At 34.4% G+C, this 18,412-nt stretch overlaps 1 long non-coding RNA gene across 1 annotated transcript; it reads right to left on the reverse strand.

The window, feature by feature from the left end:
* Nucleotides 1-2,240: 2,240 nt before the first annotated feature.
* Nucleotides 2,241-3,555, reverse strand: LOC131901281 (uncharacterized). The gene is made up of 2 exons (XR_009376449.1): nucleotides 3,377-3,555; nucleotides 2,241-2,605 (listed from the first exon to the last, which is right to left on the reverse strand). It is a non-coding gene; the product is annotated as an uncharacterized LOC131901281 (long non-coding RNA).
* Between the last annotated feature and the right edge of the window lie 14,857 nt (nucleotides 3,556-18,412).

Genomic DNA, 18,412 nt, shown 5'->3' on the forward strand with positions numbered 1-18,412 from the left:
ATCATCTGATAAAGGTCGAGTACCCAAAATATACATATTGAACATACTTGGATAAATAAAGCAAAAAATCCTCATTGGATAAAAGTCTAATATCACAAATATACTTATTGAACACAAGAAACTAAATAAAACAAAAATTCTCATCTGATCAAGGTCTAATATCCAAAATTACATATTGAACACAAGAAATCAAATAAATAAAGCAAAAATTGTCACAGGGTAAAGGTCTAATATCCAAATTACACATATTGAACACAAGAAGTCAGATAAACAAAAATTCTCATCTGAAAAGGACTAATATCCAAAATATACATGTTGAATCCAAGAAATCAGGTAAATAAAACAAAAATTTTCATCTTATAAAACTTTAATATCCAAAATATACATATTGAACACAAGATATTAAATAAAAGAAAAATTCTCATCTCATAAAGGTCTAATATCCAAAATACATACTGAACACCAGAAATCAGAAAAATAAAACAAAAATTATCATCAGATAAAGGTCTAATATCTAAAATATATACATTGAACACTAGAAATCAGATAAATAAAAAAATTCTTATCTGATAAAAGTCTAATATCAAAAATATACACATTGATCCTAAGAAGTCAGATAAATAAAAAAATCATTTGATAATGTTCTAATACCCAAAGTATACACATTGAACATGATAACATAAATAAAACAAAAAATTATCACATGATAAATTTCTAGTATCCAAAATATACATACAGAACACAAGAAATTAATTAAAACTAAATTTCTCATCTGATAAAGTTCTAATATCCAAAATATACATATTGAACACAATAAATAATATAAATAAAATGAAAATTCTCATCTGATAGAGGTCTACTATCCCTAATATACTTTTTGAACACAGATATTAAATGAAACAAAAATTCTCTTATGATAAAAGTCTACTATCCCAAACATACACATCAAACATAATTAGATAAATAAAAAAATTCTCACCTAATAAAGGTCTAATATCAGAAATATACATATTGTACACAAGACGTCAGATAAATAAAACAAAAATTTGCATCTGATAAAGTTCTAATATTCAAAACATACATAATGAACACAAGAAATCAGATAAATAAAACAAAACTTCTCATCTGATAAAGGACTATGTAGTTGTAACCAACCATCTTATTAAATAAGAAACACAGAGCCGATTCAGAGAAGAAAGCCAAGAGGTCAGAACTAAGAGCCTTACCCTTCCTGCTTCAGCTATGCTGCTTCAGCTAAGAGAGCTCTCCGAAAAAGAGACCTACTTCCTGTGTGTATGTCGTTTTATAGTCTAGCTGTTCTGCCTTCTCATTGGTTGTAAACCTAAACACGTGACTGCCTTGTCACTGCCTGTATGTACCGCCCTCCAGGCCCTTAAAGGCGTGTGCCACCACCGCCACGCACTTGCTATGGCTCTAATAGCTCTGACCCCCAGCCAACTTTATTTATTAACATACAATTAAAATCACATTTCAGTATAAGTAAAATACCACCACATTTCCCCTTTTCTATTTTAATAAAAAGGAAAAAAAAAGAAAAAGGTTATAACTAACAAAAGAAAAACTATATACAAAAGTACAATAACTATATACAATATATACAAATAATAAATGTCTAAACAATGTCTAGTCCATTTGTATTTGACAAATTCAGAGATGATAATTTCATTATCCTATTTCGTTAAGTCCAAAATGTATCTAATTCACTTTCTATCCTAATTAATCTTCAACTAACTAACCTTCAACTATAACTAACTAATCTTCAACTCCCTCAGAGACCCAAGAAGGAAATAATATTAGCTAACAAAAATAAAAACAGAAAGTGCATGCAAGCAACTTCCAAAAAATTTGTGAGTTGACAGAAACAGCCAACTGCCTGGACAGTCACCTGAGGTTTCTCCGCAATGCTGGGGCATCATCTTCAGCCTATATAGGCTTAGCATATCTGACAGACTCATTTGTGAAGTAGGATGTACACAAGGTCAACAGTTCAACCTCACATTGGGTGAGAGCAGTCTATGCACCAGAAACACCTGAATTCCACTAATGTCATGTCATGATTCAGGATTTTAAATTCTGGAAAATGTTGATGCTTTTTTAGTTCAGCTCTCCATTCTTCTTGGCTGTGTACATATGGCTTCATCTCAGCATCCCGTTCTTCTCCACATCTCTCTATCAAATGCCAGCCTACTATTGAGAGGCGTGAGCTTAGTTACTCTTCAAGAATAACTGTTTTAGCTGCTGTTCCATAGCACATCAGAAGCCATCGGCCCACTGCCTGTTCAGCTGCCTTCGAAGAAAAGGGCACTGTACCTTTTCCGAGTTGCAAAGGCCACGTCAGGGATGGTGCCATATTGTCCTGGCCTCAGAAGATGCCTTTTGATAAAGCCATAACCACGCTTGTTTAGGCAAGAATCAGTAGTCCTTTGTTTCATGTCCTGTCTGTCCATTTTGTCATCAGTTGATTCAAGGATACTTTGTTGTCCAGTGGCTAACTTTTGCCACAATGAAAGCTAACTCCATACGCAGTTTCTTCAATGCCCATATTTTCTCTGAAGTAGATTGGTACTGCCAGGAGCCGATATGTCTCATAGTCATAACAAAAAAGAAAAATTTTCTAAGTTATTAAAACATTTTAAATGCCATATTCTCTAGATCTCTGAAGGGTTTGAAGATGACCTATCTAAAATATATCTGCTCAATTTTTAAAACACATCTAATATGACTACAAGTTCTATTGTAATGTCTAACTACTAACTATCATTTCTTTATATCCTAATGGTAATAATAACATTCAAGGATCAGAAAATTGCATTGTTAAATGAACGATATAAGTACAATTAGAAATATACATATAGGATTTTCTAACAATATCAATTTCAATATATATAGTTTGTATACAATATAAAATAATCCAATCCAATGTAAAGTGTTTAAAACTAGTAATTATCTTTTTCTTCTTCTTTCTTTCTCTTTTTTTTAATAAGAACCTTAAATCTAATCTGCTTAGTCTTTTTCCTAACCCTTGACAACAACTTGTAACCAACCCCCCTAAACAATGAAAATTATCCCAGACCCAAAACCCATAAAAGACCAAAAAACCACCCACCCCACACCACCTCTTTGGGAATGTGGGCATCGTATTCTTAAAATTGCTTCCTGCTGGATATGGGCGAAGTTATCTTTATCCTGAAAGAAAAATTTTAGGTTAATTGTCAAATTCTAGGAAAGGTAACTATATCCTTCATTATCCAGTTTGTGTATAATGCCAAAGTTCAGGGTTTATCTCAAGTCCTTATTCAAGTAGTCTTTGAGACTGGATCATCTCAGCTAGTCATCTCAAAATTGCTCTGAGCACCTTGTAGTTCAAAGCTGATCTGTAGATGATGTTTGTCAGCTTAGTGATGTTATTATTGTCCACGTGGAATTGTTGTTGTTGTGGGGCCCCAACTTCTTCCTGGAGACTTCAGTTGATGTTAGGCCTGGCCGTGAATTCCTGCAGAAAAGTGATAAGAGACTCAAACACAAAGACATATATATGCACCAATTGAAGCCTATTTTTTAGAATTAATCAGTACTCTATATGACCATTCATATCTTAGCAAAGTTTAAAATGTATATATATATATATCTATATATCTATATATATTAATCTTGTAAGTTTTGATATAAAATTTATACTTTAAGAAAAGTTTAAAGAATCAGAATAGAATCAAAGAGTTGAGATTAGTAATAGAATAGTCCCTTAATTAATTTGGCTTTTCTCCTGTCTCATATCAGAAGATGGCTCTTTTATTCTGGCATGATACAGGGAGTTTGCATTTTCCTTTTAACAACATGCTCGAGTTTAAAGAAGGAGAGAGCCATTCTCCAACTCCAAAGTCAGCTTTAAATTTTAATTGCACTGGGACTATTAGAAGACCAATAGTGTTAAATCTTTAGAGAAAAGCAGAAACAAACATTTAGAAAGACATAAAATTTTTTAGATAATATATACCCATACGCCATTTCACTCTGCTTCCTGGGATAGATGATTTGTCCCTTTTCTTCAGTTGTCTTATTTGTCCAGTGTTCTTCAGATTCCTTAACCTTCATTCTCCTAAAAGACAAAAACAAAAACCTTTCCCCAAGACTAATTTTGGGGATGTTCCTTTTTGGCAAGTTATTATCTGATTAAATGAAAAGACATGTGTTACTGGTATAAGTTAGTTTAAATTGGATGTTCATGTTGGTTGATGAGCTATCACCTCCTCTAATTAAGAGGTTTCTCTTGTTCAAATCGAACCTTTATCAATTTTGATGGTACCCACAACTTATCTTCTCCTGTAGAAACAAAAGCAAAACCTCGTCCCCAATGTAACACATACCCTGGTTTCCATTCTGAGGTCAGCACATCCTTAAAGTATATAGGCTGATTTAATTCTGTAGTTTTTTCTATTATCCAATGTCTCTCTGCAGCTGTTGTTCCTTTCTCATTGGCATTAAGAAAATTCAAAGTTAATAGAGCATTATGCAGTCTATTTCTGGGGGTTTTTGTTGCCCCTTTCTGTTTATTTAGCATATCCTTTAGAGTTCTGTTTGATCTTTCTATAACTGCTTGACCTGTAGGATTATGTGGTATGCCTGTAATATGCTTTATATTGTAATAAGCAAAAAACTGTTTCACTTTAACAGAGACATATGATGGAGCATTGTCAGTTTTGATTTGTGCAGGTATACCCCATGATGGCCATAACTTCTAGCAAATGAGTGATTACAGAATCAGCTTTTTCAGAACTCAAAGCAGTTGCCCACTGAAATCCTGAATAAGTATCGATAGTGTGGTGTACATATTTCAGTTTTCCAAATTCTGCAAAGTGAAACACGTCCATCTGCCAGATTTCATTCCTTTGAGTACCCTTTGGGTTACATCCTGCTGGTAATGGCGTTTGATTGTAGAAGGAACAAGTAGGACATTTCTTTACTATTTCTTTGGCTTGTTGCCAGGTTATGGAAAAATCCTTTTTTAAACCTTTACTATTGACATGATGTTTTTTGTGACATTCTGAGGCCTCCAGCACATTTCCTATTAATAACTTATCAATCTCATCATTGCCTTGTGCTAGAGGGCCTGGCAGACCAGTATGGGATCGAATGTGAGTTATATATAAAGGATGACTCCTTTTCCTGATTGTATCTTGTAATTGAATAAATAATGAAGTTAATTCTGAAGCATCAGGGATAAATTCTGCAGTCTCAATATGTAATACTACTCTTTCAGCATACTGAGAGTCAGTTACTATGTTGATAGGTTCTGAAAAATCCATTAATACCAACAGAATAGCATATAATTCTGATTTTTGAACTGAATTATAAGGACTTTGAACCACTTTACTTAAATTTTCTGATTTGTAACCTGCCTTTCCTTGTTTGTTGGCATCTGTATAAAATGTACGAACTCCAGATATGGGCTTTACCCGTACAGTTCGAGGCAAGATCCAATCAGCTCTCTTTATAAGATCAATTCTATCGCTTTTGGGATATTTGCTGTTAATTTCTCCCAAAAAATTACTGCAAGCTCTTTGCCAAGGTTCACTTTCTGTCCATAATTTTTCAATGTCCTACTTAGTTAAAGGTACGACAATTTCTGCTGGGTCTATTCCTGCTAATTAACAAAGTCTCAATTTTCCTTTCCAAATCAAGTCAGAGATTTTTTTCCACATAAGTTTTTAATTTTTTGTTTGGTTTATTTGGTAAAAATATCCATTCTAATATAATATCTTCCCTCTGCATTAATATTCCTGTAGGAGAATGCCTAGAAGGTAAAATAACCAAAACGCAATCCAGCTTTGGATCAATACGATCCACGTGCCCTTCATGTACTTTCTTTTCTACCAAGGCCAATTCTTTCTCAGCTTCAGGTGATAACTCTCTTGGACTATTTAGGTCCTTGTCACCTTCTAAGGTTTTGAACAAATTATGCAGTTCATCATTTTTTACCCCAACAATAGTTCGTAGATGAGAAATATTTCCAAATAATCTTTGAAAGTCATTAAGAGTCTGTAGTCTATCTCTCCTAATTTGCACCTTTTGGGGTCTAATTTTTTGTAGCTCTATTTTATATCCTAAATAATTAATACAATCTCCTCTTTGTATCTTTTCAGGAGCAATTTGTAATCCCCAGCAAGGCAAAATTTTCTTTACTTCTTCAAACATTCTTTCTAAAGTATCTGCATTTGAGTCAGCTAGTAAAATATCATCCATATAATGATAAATTATAGATTTAGAAAATTATTTATGTATCACTTCCAATGGCTGTTGTACAAAATATTGGCACAGAGTTGGGCTATTCAACATTCCCTGTGGGAGGACCCTCCATTGAAATCTTTTAACCGGTTGAGAATTATTATACGTAGGCACTGTGAAAGCAAATCTTTCTCTGTCTTTTTCTTGTAATGGTATTGAAAAGAAACAGTCTTTTAAATCAATAACTATGAGAGGCCATCATTTTGGTAACAGAGTAGGCAGAGGAATTCCAGATTGTAGAGAGCCCATTGGCTGAATTACTTTGTTAATTGCTCTAAGGTCTGTTACCATTCTCCATTTACCAGATTTCTTTTTAATAACAAATACAGGAGAATTCCAAGGGCTGGTTGATTCCTCAATATGCTGAGCATTTAACTGTTCTTCTACCAGCTCTTCTAAAGCCTGGAATTTCTCTGTTGTTAAAGGCCATTGCTGGACCCATACAGGCTTGTCTGTTAACCATTTTAAAGGTAGAGCTGTTGGTGTCTTTGGAAGATCATCAGTTGTTGTGCCCTGTTTTTGTATAATATGGATGGCTGGTGACCACTCAGAATAATGCCTTCTAATATTTCTCTCAGAAACATGTGCTAATTTATGATTTGTTTCTGAGATTGGAGGGATGTGAATCTGAGTATTCCATTGTTGCAACAAGTCTTGACCCCACAAGTTCATAGCTATGTTAGCTACATATGGTTTCAATTTTCCTCTCTGTCCTTCTGGACCTATACACTCGAGCCATCTTGCACTCTGTTTCACCTGAGATAATGTCCCAATTCCTAACAGTTGAACATTTACCTCCTGAAGAGGCCAAGTTGGTTGCCAAAATTCTGGTGCAATTATGGTAATGTCCGCACCTGTGTCTACCAGAACAGACAACAAAACACCATTTATTTTTATCGATAATTTTGGTCTTTGTTCATTAATAAAAGTTTGCCAAAAAATTTTCTTTATATTTGCTCCTGAATTTTCTATTCTCTCTGTTTCATCATCCTGACCAGCATGACTTATTCCAATAGGCATTTGGTTATTTAATTGCTCTGGGTAGGGGTTTCCTCTATGACTGCAGGAAAGGTTTGAACTGGATTTGCTATTGGGGCCTGCATGAGGCCCCTCTGGGAGTTTCCCGAAGACTGAGGCAAAGGATTACCCTGTCTGTCCCTTGTTGATCTACATTCGTTGGTCCAGCATTTTCCCTTACCACACCTTCTGTATACTCCAGAAGGAAGGGGCATTCTGTTGCCATTGTTCCTTGAAGAAACATTGTTTCTAGGAATGACCTGTTTACAGTCCCTTTTCAAATGTCCTTGCTTTCCACATCCAAAACATCTAATATTTCTCAAACCTTTTGAAATTGCTTCTCCTACCCACGTATCATCATGCTCATGAGCTTCAACATTAACCGTATCTCTAATCCAATCTTCCAAAGGTGCAGATCTTGCCTTTAACGGCCTGATTATTGTTTTGCATGCTGCATTCGCATTCTCAAAGGCCAAAGATTCAATTATTATCTTACTAGCTTCTGAATCCGGGACCATTCTCTTTACTACTGAAGCCAGTCTTTGTAAAAAATCTGTGAAAGATTCTTTTGGGCCTTGTACAACCTTTGGAAATGACTCAGTTTTTTTTCCTGGTTCCTCAACTCTGTCCCATGCATTCAAGGCTGCTGTTCGACATAAAATTAGGGTTTGGACATCATATAAACATTGTGTTTGTGCTGAAGCATATTGACCTTCTCCAATAAGCTGATCCTGGCAGACTTGTATTCCTTTATCCCTCCACTGCTTTTCTATGTTTTTAGCTTCGTCCTTGAACCAAGTTAGCCACTGAAGCCTTTGACTGGGTTCAAGAACAGCTTGTGCCAGCTCCCGCCAGTCCTGTGGTACAATCCTATTATATGTTGACCAAGAGTTTAACATTTGCTTTACATATGGGGAATGCATACCATAAGATACTATTGCCTCCTTAAACCTTTGTGAATCTATCATTTCAATTAGAGCCCAAATATTTTGTGTAGTCATTTGATCAGGCGACTGCTCTACAGTTACTGGACAAACTAAGGGTGACTCTGTGAAAACAGGCTTTCTTTCTGTAACCCTATGATCCAATCTTGAAGCAGCTTCACTGTTAGTTTCTTCTGTCTGAGTTTTTACAGGTTTAATAGGTTTTTCTAAAGCTGTCATCCTGGCACTTAAATTGACTATCTTTTTAAATAGTAAAATGAGGATAAACATAGTAATAAAATGCATAATTCGATCAACAGTAATCTTCTCATATAGCTGTTCCATTGTCAGACTGTCTAAAATTGCAAACAAAGCCCAATTTTCTTCCAATGTACACAGAAAACCCATTTTTTTTTAATGTGGAAAAAAGTTTTTCTTTTAAATAGTTTCCTTTAAAATATCTGATATGTTAAGTGACTTACCAAGTCCTTGTAGAACAGTACCAATCCGAGGGAATTTCAAACAGCCACCTAGTGTCCGAGGTGTGAGTCCAGAGAGAGAGAGAGAGAGAGAGAGAGAGAGAGAGAGAGAGAGAGAGAGAGAGAGCAAGCAAGCGTAGCCACAAATTCTGCCTAAGAGCTTGAATCCAGCCACGTGTTCCCGCTTGAGCCTAGTCAAGCCTTGGCTCTGGCTACCTTAAGCTCCAACCACGTGCGTTGGTTTTACAGGCAGGGGCCCTGTTCAGCAGGGCAGGCCTGAGTTGATTGTAGCACTGGCTTTAAGCAAGTAGCTCAAGGTTAGTCCGGCCTGAGGCCAAGCCGACCTGGGCCTGGGCTAGGGAGCTGGCCGCCCTGGTGGGCAACCAGACCTGCCAGCCACCCTGGCGGGAACCGGACCTGCCGCCAAGCCAAGGTAAGCGGTTTTAATGGATTCTTGTCACGTTGGGCACCAAATGTAGATGTAACCAACCGTCTTATTAAATAAGAAACACAGAGCCGATTCAGAGAAGAAAGCCAAGAGGTCAGAACTAAGAGCCTTACCCTTCCTGCTTCAGCTATCCTGCTTCAGCCAAGAGAGCTCTCCGAAAAAGAGACCTACTTCCTGTGTGTATGTCATTTTATAGTCTAGCTGTTCTGCCTTCTCATTGGTTGTTAACCTAAACACGTGACTGCCTTGTCACTGCCTGTATGTACCGCCCTCCAGGCCCTTAAAGGCGTGTGCCACCAACGCCACTCACTTGCTATGGCTCTAATAGCTCTGACCCCCAGGCAACTTTATTTATTAACATAAATTAAAATCACATTTCAGTACAAGTAAAATACCACCACTAAGCCAAAATATAAATACTGAACACTAGAAATCAGATAAATAAAACAGAAATCTTATCTGATAAATGTAACATAATTAGATAAATTAAACAAAAATCCTAATCTGATAAACTTCTAATATTGAAAATTACATATTGAACTCAAGAAATTAAATAAAACAAAAATTTTAATCTGATAAAGATCTAGTATCATATATATATATACATTAAACACAAGAAATGATATACACAACACAAAAATTCTCATTTGTTAAAGGTTTAATAACCAAAATATACCTATTGAATGCAAGAAATTAAATAAAACAAAAATTCTCACTTAATAAATGTCTATATGCAAAATATACATATTGAAAATGAGAAATCAGATTTCAAATCTTGAGCTGTTTCCCTCAAATATTTAATTGCTTTCTCTTGGCTTTCAAGGGATTTGCTGATTGCTTCCCATTTTTTGTTTGACTTTTCCTCTAATTCTTTAAGGGAATTTTTCATTTCCTCTTTAAAGATCTTTAACATCTTCTTAAGATCATTTTTAAGGTCGATTTCTTCTGTTTCCTCTGTGTTGGGATGTTCAGGTCTTGCTGGTGTAGGTTCTGATGGAACCATGGTGTGTTTTTTGTTGTTGACTGTAGTTTTGCACTGGCCTCTATCCATCTCTTTCTCCACTTGGTGCAAGCGGTGTCTGTGTCTGAGGGAGGCTCTCTCAGTCAGATCAATAATCTTGGTCCAGTGGGAGCTCTTGGTCTATTGGGTTCTGATGGACTGTTTGTCTCAGGGAGAAGCTCTTAGTCCAGTTGGCCCTTGTGGGCTCTGTCTCAGGGAGTAGTTGTAATCTTGGCACACAGGTGGGTTGGGAGGGGTGGGACTTGTTCGTTACAAGGTCTGGTGGGGAATGGTGGAAGTCTGAATTGCCTGCAGTAGGTCTGCCTGCTGACTGGCCCGAAACTGGGACAGCAATGGGTAGTGGAGTAGGGGTGCAGGATTGTGCCCCTGGGCCCAAAGCCTAGGGGCTGGGGTGTTCAGGATTGAGGATAAAGACTCACCTCTTAGTCCAATCGGGTCTTGGCCATCTCTGTCTCAGGGAACAGTTGCAGTCTCGAAGAATGGGTGGGATGGGTGGAGGTGGGGCTTGGTTACAGGGTCTCATGGGGGATGGTGGTAGTCCGATCTGCCTGCAGGAGGTCTGCTGCCCGACTGAAATGGAGACAAAGAAGACACAAATTGAGGAAATGCTGGCAGTGTAAATCTGAATAAATGAACAGGAACTACAGATGCAAGCATAACCAACAGAGTGCAAGAGATGGAAGAGCAGATCTCTGGTGTTGAAGATACGGTAGAGGAAATAGATTCATCAGTCAAAGAAAACACTAAAGCCAACAAAGTCATGACCCAAAATGTCCAAGAAATTTGGGACACCATAAAAAGACCAAACCTAAGAATAATAGGGATAGAAGAACGAAAAGAATACCAACTCAAAGGCACAGAAAATATATTCAACAAAATCTTAGAAGAAAATTTTCACAACCTAAAGAAAGAAACGCCTATAAAGATACCTTTATCAGATGAGAATTCTTCTTTTGTCTGATTTCTTGTGTTCAATAAGTATATTTTTATATTAGACCATTATCAGAACAGAAGTTTTGTTGTGTTTAATTTCTTGTGTTCAATAAATACATTTTTCATGTTAAACTTTTATCACATGAGAATTTTGTTTTGTTTTTCTGATTTCTTGTGTTTTTTGTATATTTTGAACATTAGACCTTTATCAGGTTAGAATTCTTGATTTATTTATCTGATACCATGTGTTCAGTATGCATATTTTGGATATTAGTTCTTTCTCAGGTGAGAATTTTTGTTTTATTTAATCTCTTGTGTTTAATACATATATTTTTGATATTAGACTTTTATCAGATGAGAATTTTTGTTTTATTTATATGGCATACTGCATTCTATATGTATACATTGGATATTAGACATTTGTCAGATGCTAATTTTTGTTATATTAGTCTGATATTTTGTATTCAACATGTATATTTTGGATATTAGACCTTTATCTGATGAAAGTTTTTGTTTTATTGATCGGGTTTCTTCAGTTCAATATGTATATTTTGGATAGTAGACCTTTATCAGGTGACAATTATTGTTTTATTTCTTGCATTCAATATGTATATTTTGGATGTAGACCTTTATCAGATGTGATTTTTTGGTGTTATTTATCTAAGTTCAATATGTATAAGACATTTATCAGATGAGAATTTTTTTATTTAGCTAGTTATGTTTGATATGTATATTTTGGATATTGCACCTTTATCAGGTGAGAATTTTTAATTGATTAATGATATCTTGTGTTCAATATGTATATTTTTTATACTCGACATTTCTATGATGAAAATTGTTATTTTATTTATCTGATTTTCTGTTCAACAGGTTTAATTAGATATTAGACCTTCATCAGATGAGAATATTTGTTTTATTGTTTAATTTCTAGTGTTTAATATAATATTTTTGATATTGGACTTTTATCAGTTGACAATATTTTTTATTTAATTTCTAATGTTCAGTAAATAATATTTGGATATTAGACATTTATCAGATGAGAAATTTTGTTTACTTATTTGATTTCTTTATTTGAATATGTATACTTTAGATATAAGTTCTTTATCAGGTGAGAATTATTGTGTCATTTAATTTCTTGAGTTCAATATGTATATTTTGGATATTAGATTTTCATGAGCTGTTAATTTTTTTTAATTTAATTTAATTTTTTTTTACAATACAATTCAGTTCTACATATCAGCCACAGATTCCTTTGTTCTCCTCCCTCCTACCCACCTCCCCTTCCCCCCAGCCTACCCCCTATTTCCACCTCTTCCAGGACAAAGCCTTCCCCCCGATGACTGAGATCAACCTGGTAGACTCAGTCCAGGCAGGTCCAGTCCCCTCCTACCAGGCTGAGCCAAGCGACCCTGTATAAGCCCCAGGTTTCAAACAGCCAACTCATGCAATGAGCACAGGACCCGGTCCCACTGCCTGGATGCCTCCCAAACAGATCAAGCCAATCGACTATCTCACCCATTCAGAGGGCCTCATCCAGTTGGGGGCCCCTCAGCCATTGGTTCATAGTTCATGTGTTTCCATTTGTTTGGCTATTTGTCCCTGTGCTTTATCCAACATTGATCTCAACAATTCTTGCTCATATCAAACCTCTGCTTTCTCACTAATTGGACTCCCAGAGCTCCACCCAGGGCCAAACCATGGATCTCTGCATCCAGTTCCCTCAGTCTTTGGATGGGGTTTCTAGCACGACAATTAGGGTGTTTGGCCATCCCATCACCAGAGTAGGTCAGTTCGGGCTGTCTCTAGACCATTGCCAGCAGTCTATTGTGGGGGTATCTTTGTGGATTTTTGTGGGCCTCTCTAGCACTTTGCTTCTTCCTATTCTCATGTGGTCTTTATTTACCATGGTCTCTTATTCCTTGTTCTCCCTCTCTTTTCTTGATCCAGCTGGGATCTCCCGCTCCCCCAAGCTCTCTTTCCCTCGACCCTCGACCTTCATTTCCCCCACTCATGTCCAGATTGTTCATGTAGATCTCATCCATTTCTCCATCATTAGGTGATCCCTGTGTCTTTCTTGGGGTCTTGTTTTCCAGGTAGCCTTCCAGTCTAGTCATCCTTGTTCCACATCTGGTATCCTCCTGTGAGTGAGTACATACCATGTTTGTCTTTCTGAGTCTGGGTTACCTCACTCAGGATGATTTTTTCTAGATCCATCCATTTGCCTGCAAACCTCATGATGTCATTGTTTTTCTCTGCTGAGTAGTATTCCATTGTGTATATGTACCACATTTTATTTATCCTTTCTTCCGTTGAAGGGCATCTAGGTTGTTTCCAGGTTCTGGCTATTACAAACAATGCTGATATGAACATAGCTGAGCAAGTGCTCTTGTGGTATGATTGGGCATTCCTTGGGTATATGCCCAAGAGTGGTATAGCTGGATCTTGGGGGAGATTGATTCCCAATTTTCTAAGAAAGCGCCATATTGATTTCCAAAGTGGTTGTACAAGTTTGCATTCCCACTAGCAGTGTTGGAGAGGTCCCCTAGCTCCACATCCTCTCCTTCATAAGGTGTCTTCCTTGTTTTTGATCTTAGCCATCCTGACAGGTGTAAGGTGGTATCTCAGAGTCATTGGGAAGGCCTCTCTTCTCCAAGACCCCGGCAGACCTTTCAATGTCCTCAAGTTGTTAATTTTTATCAGATGAGAATTTTTATATCATTTAACTGATTTCTAGTGTTCAATATGTATATTTTGAATTTTAGACTGCTATCAGGTGAGAATTTTCATTTTATTTGTCTGATTTTTTTGTGTTCATTATACATATTTTTGGTGTTAAACCTCTATCAGGTGAGAATTTTTGTTTTGTTTATATGATTTCTTGTGTTCACTATGTATATTTTGGATATGAGACCTTTATCATGCAGGAATTTTTGTTTTAGTAATGTGATTTCTTGTGTTCAATTGGTATATTTTTATATTAGTCCTTTATCAGAACAGAATTTTTGTTTTAGTTTATTTCTTATATTCAATAAGTATATTTTTTAATATTAGACCTTTATCTCATGAGTATTTTGTTTCCTTTTTCTGATTTCTTTTGCTCAATATGTGTATTTTGGATACTAGACTTTTATCAGATGAGAATTTTCCTTTTATTTATCTGATATCTTGTATTCAATATGTATATTTTGAATATTACACCTTTATGAGATGAGAATTTTTGTTTTATTTACTCTTGTGTTCTTGTGTTCAGTATGTATGTTTTGGATGTTAGACTTTCATGAGATAATAATTTTTGTTTTAATTAATTTACTGTGTTAGTATGTTTTTCATAAAAGACCTTTACTAGATGAGAATTTTTGTTTTGTTTATCTGATTTCTTATGTTCAATATATATATTTTGGATATTAGACTTTTATCAGATGAGAAATTTTGTTTTAAATATACATATTGAACACAATAAATCATATAAATATAACAAAAATTCTCATCTGATAGAGGTTTAATATCAAAAATATGCATAATTAACACAAAAAATCAGACAAATAAAATGAAAATTCTCATCTGAAAAATTTCTAATATCAAAAATATACATACTGAACACAAGAAATTAATTAAAACAAAAATTATCATCTAATAATTTTTTGTGTTTTCTATATGTATATTTTGGATATTAGACATTTGTTAGGTGAGAATTTTTGTTTTATTTACTTTCCTGTGTTTACTATGTATATTTTCAATATTAGACTTTTATCAGATGAGAATTTTTGTTTTATTTATCTAATAATATCAATATGTATATTTTGGATATAAGACCTTTATCAGGTGAGAACTTTTGTTTTATTGATCTGATTTTGTCTGTTCAACATCGATATTTTGGATATTAAAACTTTAACAGATGAGAATTGACACTTTACCTGATTTCTTGTTTTCAATTGATATATTTTTTATGTAAGAACTTTATCAGAACAGAATTTTTGTTTTATTTTGTTTCTTGTGTTCAATAAATATATTTTTCATATTAGACCTTAATCACTCGATAATTTTGTTTTGTTTTTCTGATTTTTTGTGTTCTATATGTATATTTTGCATGTTAAACCTTTATGAGGTGAAAAGTTTTGTTTTATTGATCTGATTTCTTGTATCAATATGTATATTTGCATAATAGACCTTTAGCAGATGAGAATTTTTGTTTGTTTATATGATTTCTTGCGTTCCATAGGTATATTTGTGATATTTGACCTTTATCAGATCAGAATTTTTGTTTTATTCATCTAATTATGTTCCCCATGCATATTTTTAATATTAGACCTTTATCAGATGAGAATTTTTCTTTTATTTATTTCCTTGTGTACAGTATGTGTATTTTATTTATTAGACCTTTATCATGTGAGAATTTTTGTTTTATTTATGTGATTTCTCAAAGTTTTTATATATATTTTGGATATTAGACTTTTGTCATGTGAGAATTTTTTTGTTTTAATTTCTTGTGTTCAGTATGTATATTTTGGAATATTAGACCATTAACAGGTGAGAAAATTTATTTTTCTAAATATTTTCAATATGCGTATTTTGATATTAGACCTTATGAGATGAGAATTTTTGTTCTCTTTTATGATTTCTTGTGTTCAATATGTATATTTTTGATATTAGAGCTTAATAATATCTGATTTTGTGTTTTATTTAATTTCTTGTGTTAAGTATGTATATTTTAGAAATCACCACATCATCAGGTGAGAATTTTTTTTAATTTAATTTCTTGTATTCATTATGTATATTTTTGATATTAGACCTTTATCAGATGAGACATTTTGTTTTGTATATTTGATTTCTTACGTTCATTTTGTATATTTTGGATATTAGTTTTTTATTAAGTGAGAATTTTTGTTTTATTTAATTTCTTTTGTTGAATGTGAATATTTTTGATATTAGACCCTAATCAGGTGAGAATTTTGTTTTATTTATCTAGTGTCCTGTGTTTAAAATGTATATTTTAAATATTAGACATTTATCAGATGAGAATTTTTTATTTGTCTAATTTCTCGTGTTCAATATGCATATTGTGCATATTAGACATTTATTAGAGGAGAAATTTTGTTTAATTCATCTAATTTTTTATGGTATATATATATAATATTAGACCTTTATCAGGGGAGAATTTTAGTTCTTTGTCAGTTGAGAATTTTTATTTAATTAATATATTGTGTTCAGTATGCATATTTTGGATATTAGATTTTAATCAGATGAGAATTTTTTATTTATTTAAATATGTTCAATATGTATATTTTTGATATTAGACATTTATTAGGTGATAATTTTTGTTATAGTAGTCTGATACCTTATGCTCAGCATATATATTTGGATATTAGACATTTATCTGATGAGACTTTTTGTTTTATTTTTCTGATTTCTTGGGATAAAACATATATTTGGATGTTAGACCTTTATCAGAATAAAATTTTTGATTTTTTTTTATTTCTTAGTTTCATTATGTATATTTTGGATATTCAAATTCTATCAGATGAGAGGTTTTGTTATATTTATTTGATTTCTTAGGTTCAATATGTAAATTTTGGATATAGACATTTTGTAGGTGAAAATGTTTCTTTTATTTATTTTGTTCAATATGTGTAGATGTAACCAACTGTCTTTTTAAATAAGAAACACAGAACCAATGCAAAGAAGAAAGCCAAGAAGTCAGAGCTAAGAGCTAAAACCTTACCCTTCCTCCTGTGGAGGTCCTACCTCTCCGAAACAAAGCCACTTCCTGTGTTAAAGTCTTTATATAGACTTTTTGTTCTGCTTTCTCATTGGTTGTAAACCCAACCACATGACCGCCTCGTCACTGCCTGTCTGTATAGACCTCCAGGTCTTCTATGGTTGGTATCGTGATTAAAGGCATGTGTATCCAATGCTGGCTGTATTCCTGAACACACAGAGACTTACCTAGCTCTGCCTACCAAGTGCTGGGATTAAAGGCATGCACCACCACTGCCCTGCTTTCCTATGGCTTGCTAATAGCTCTGACCCCCGGGCAACTTTATTTATTAACATACAAATAACATTTTAATACAAATAAAATATCACCATATTTCCTCTTTTCTATTTTAATAAAAAGAAAAAAGGAAAAAGCTTATAACTAACATAAGAAAAACTACATACAAAAGTACAATAACTATATACAATACATACAAGTAATAAATACCTAGACAATGTCTAGTCCATTTGTATTTGACAAATTCAGAGAAAATAATTCCATTATCTATCCTATTGTGTCTAATTCACTTTCTATCCTAATTAACCTTCAACTGTAACTAACTAATCTTCAACTCCCTCAGAGATTCAAGAAGGAAATAATATTAGCTAACAAAAATAAAAACAGGAAGTACATGCAAGCAACTTCTAAAAAATTGTGAGTTGACAGAAACAGCCAGCTGCCTAGACAGTCACCTGAGGTTTCCCCGCAGTGTTGGGGCATCATCTTCAGCCTATAGGCTTAGCATATCTGACAGACTCATTTGTGAAGTAGAATGTACACAAGATCAACAGTTCAACATCACATTGAGTGAGAGCAGTCTATATACCAGAAACACCTTAATTCCACTAGTGTCATGTCATGATTCAGGATTATAAATTCTGGAAATTGTTGATGTTTTTTTAATTCAGCTGTCCATTCTTCTTGGCTATGTGTGTATGTGGCTTTATCTCAGCATCCCATTCTTCTCCACATCCCTCTATTAAATGCCATTCTAATATTGAGAGGCGTAAGCTTAATTACTCTTCAAAAATAACTGTTTCAGCTGCTGTTCCATTGCACATCAGAAGCCATCGGCCCACTGCCTGTTCAGCTGCCTTCGAAGAAAAGGGCACTGTACCTTTTCTGGATTGTGAAGGCCACTTCAGGGATGGTGCCATATTATCCTGTCCTCAGAAGATGCCTTTTGATAAAGCCATAACCACACTTGATTTGGCAAAATCAGTAGTCCTTTGTTTCGTGTCCTGTCTATCCTGTTTGTCAGCAATTGATTCGGGGAAACTTTGTTGTCCAGTGGCTATCTTTTGTCACAATGAAAGTTAACCCTAATTGCAGTTTTTTCAATGCCCATATTTTCTCTGAAGTAGATTGGTACTGCCAGGAGCTGACATGTCTCATAGTCATAACAAAAAAGAAAAATTTTCTAAGTTATTAAAACATTTTAAATGCCATATTCTGTAGATCTCTGAAGGGTTTGAAGAGGACCTGTCTATCTAAAATATATCTGCTCAATCTTGAAAACATACCAAATTTGAC

The sequence above is a fragment of the Peromyscus eremicus genome, unplaced genomic scaffold (genome assembly GCF_949786415.1).
Source record: "Peromyscus eremicus unplaced genomic scaffold, PerEre_H2_v1 PerEre#2#unplaced_70, whole genome shotgun sequence".
Classification (NCBI taxonomy): Eukaryota; Metazoa; Chordata; class Mammalia; order Rodentia; family Cricetidae; genus Peromyscus; species Peromyscus eremicus.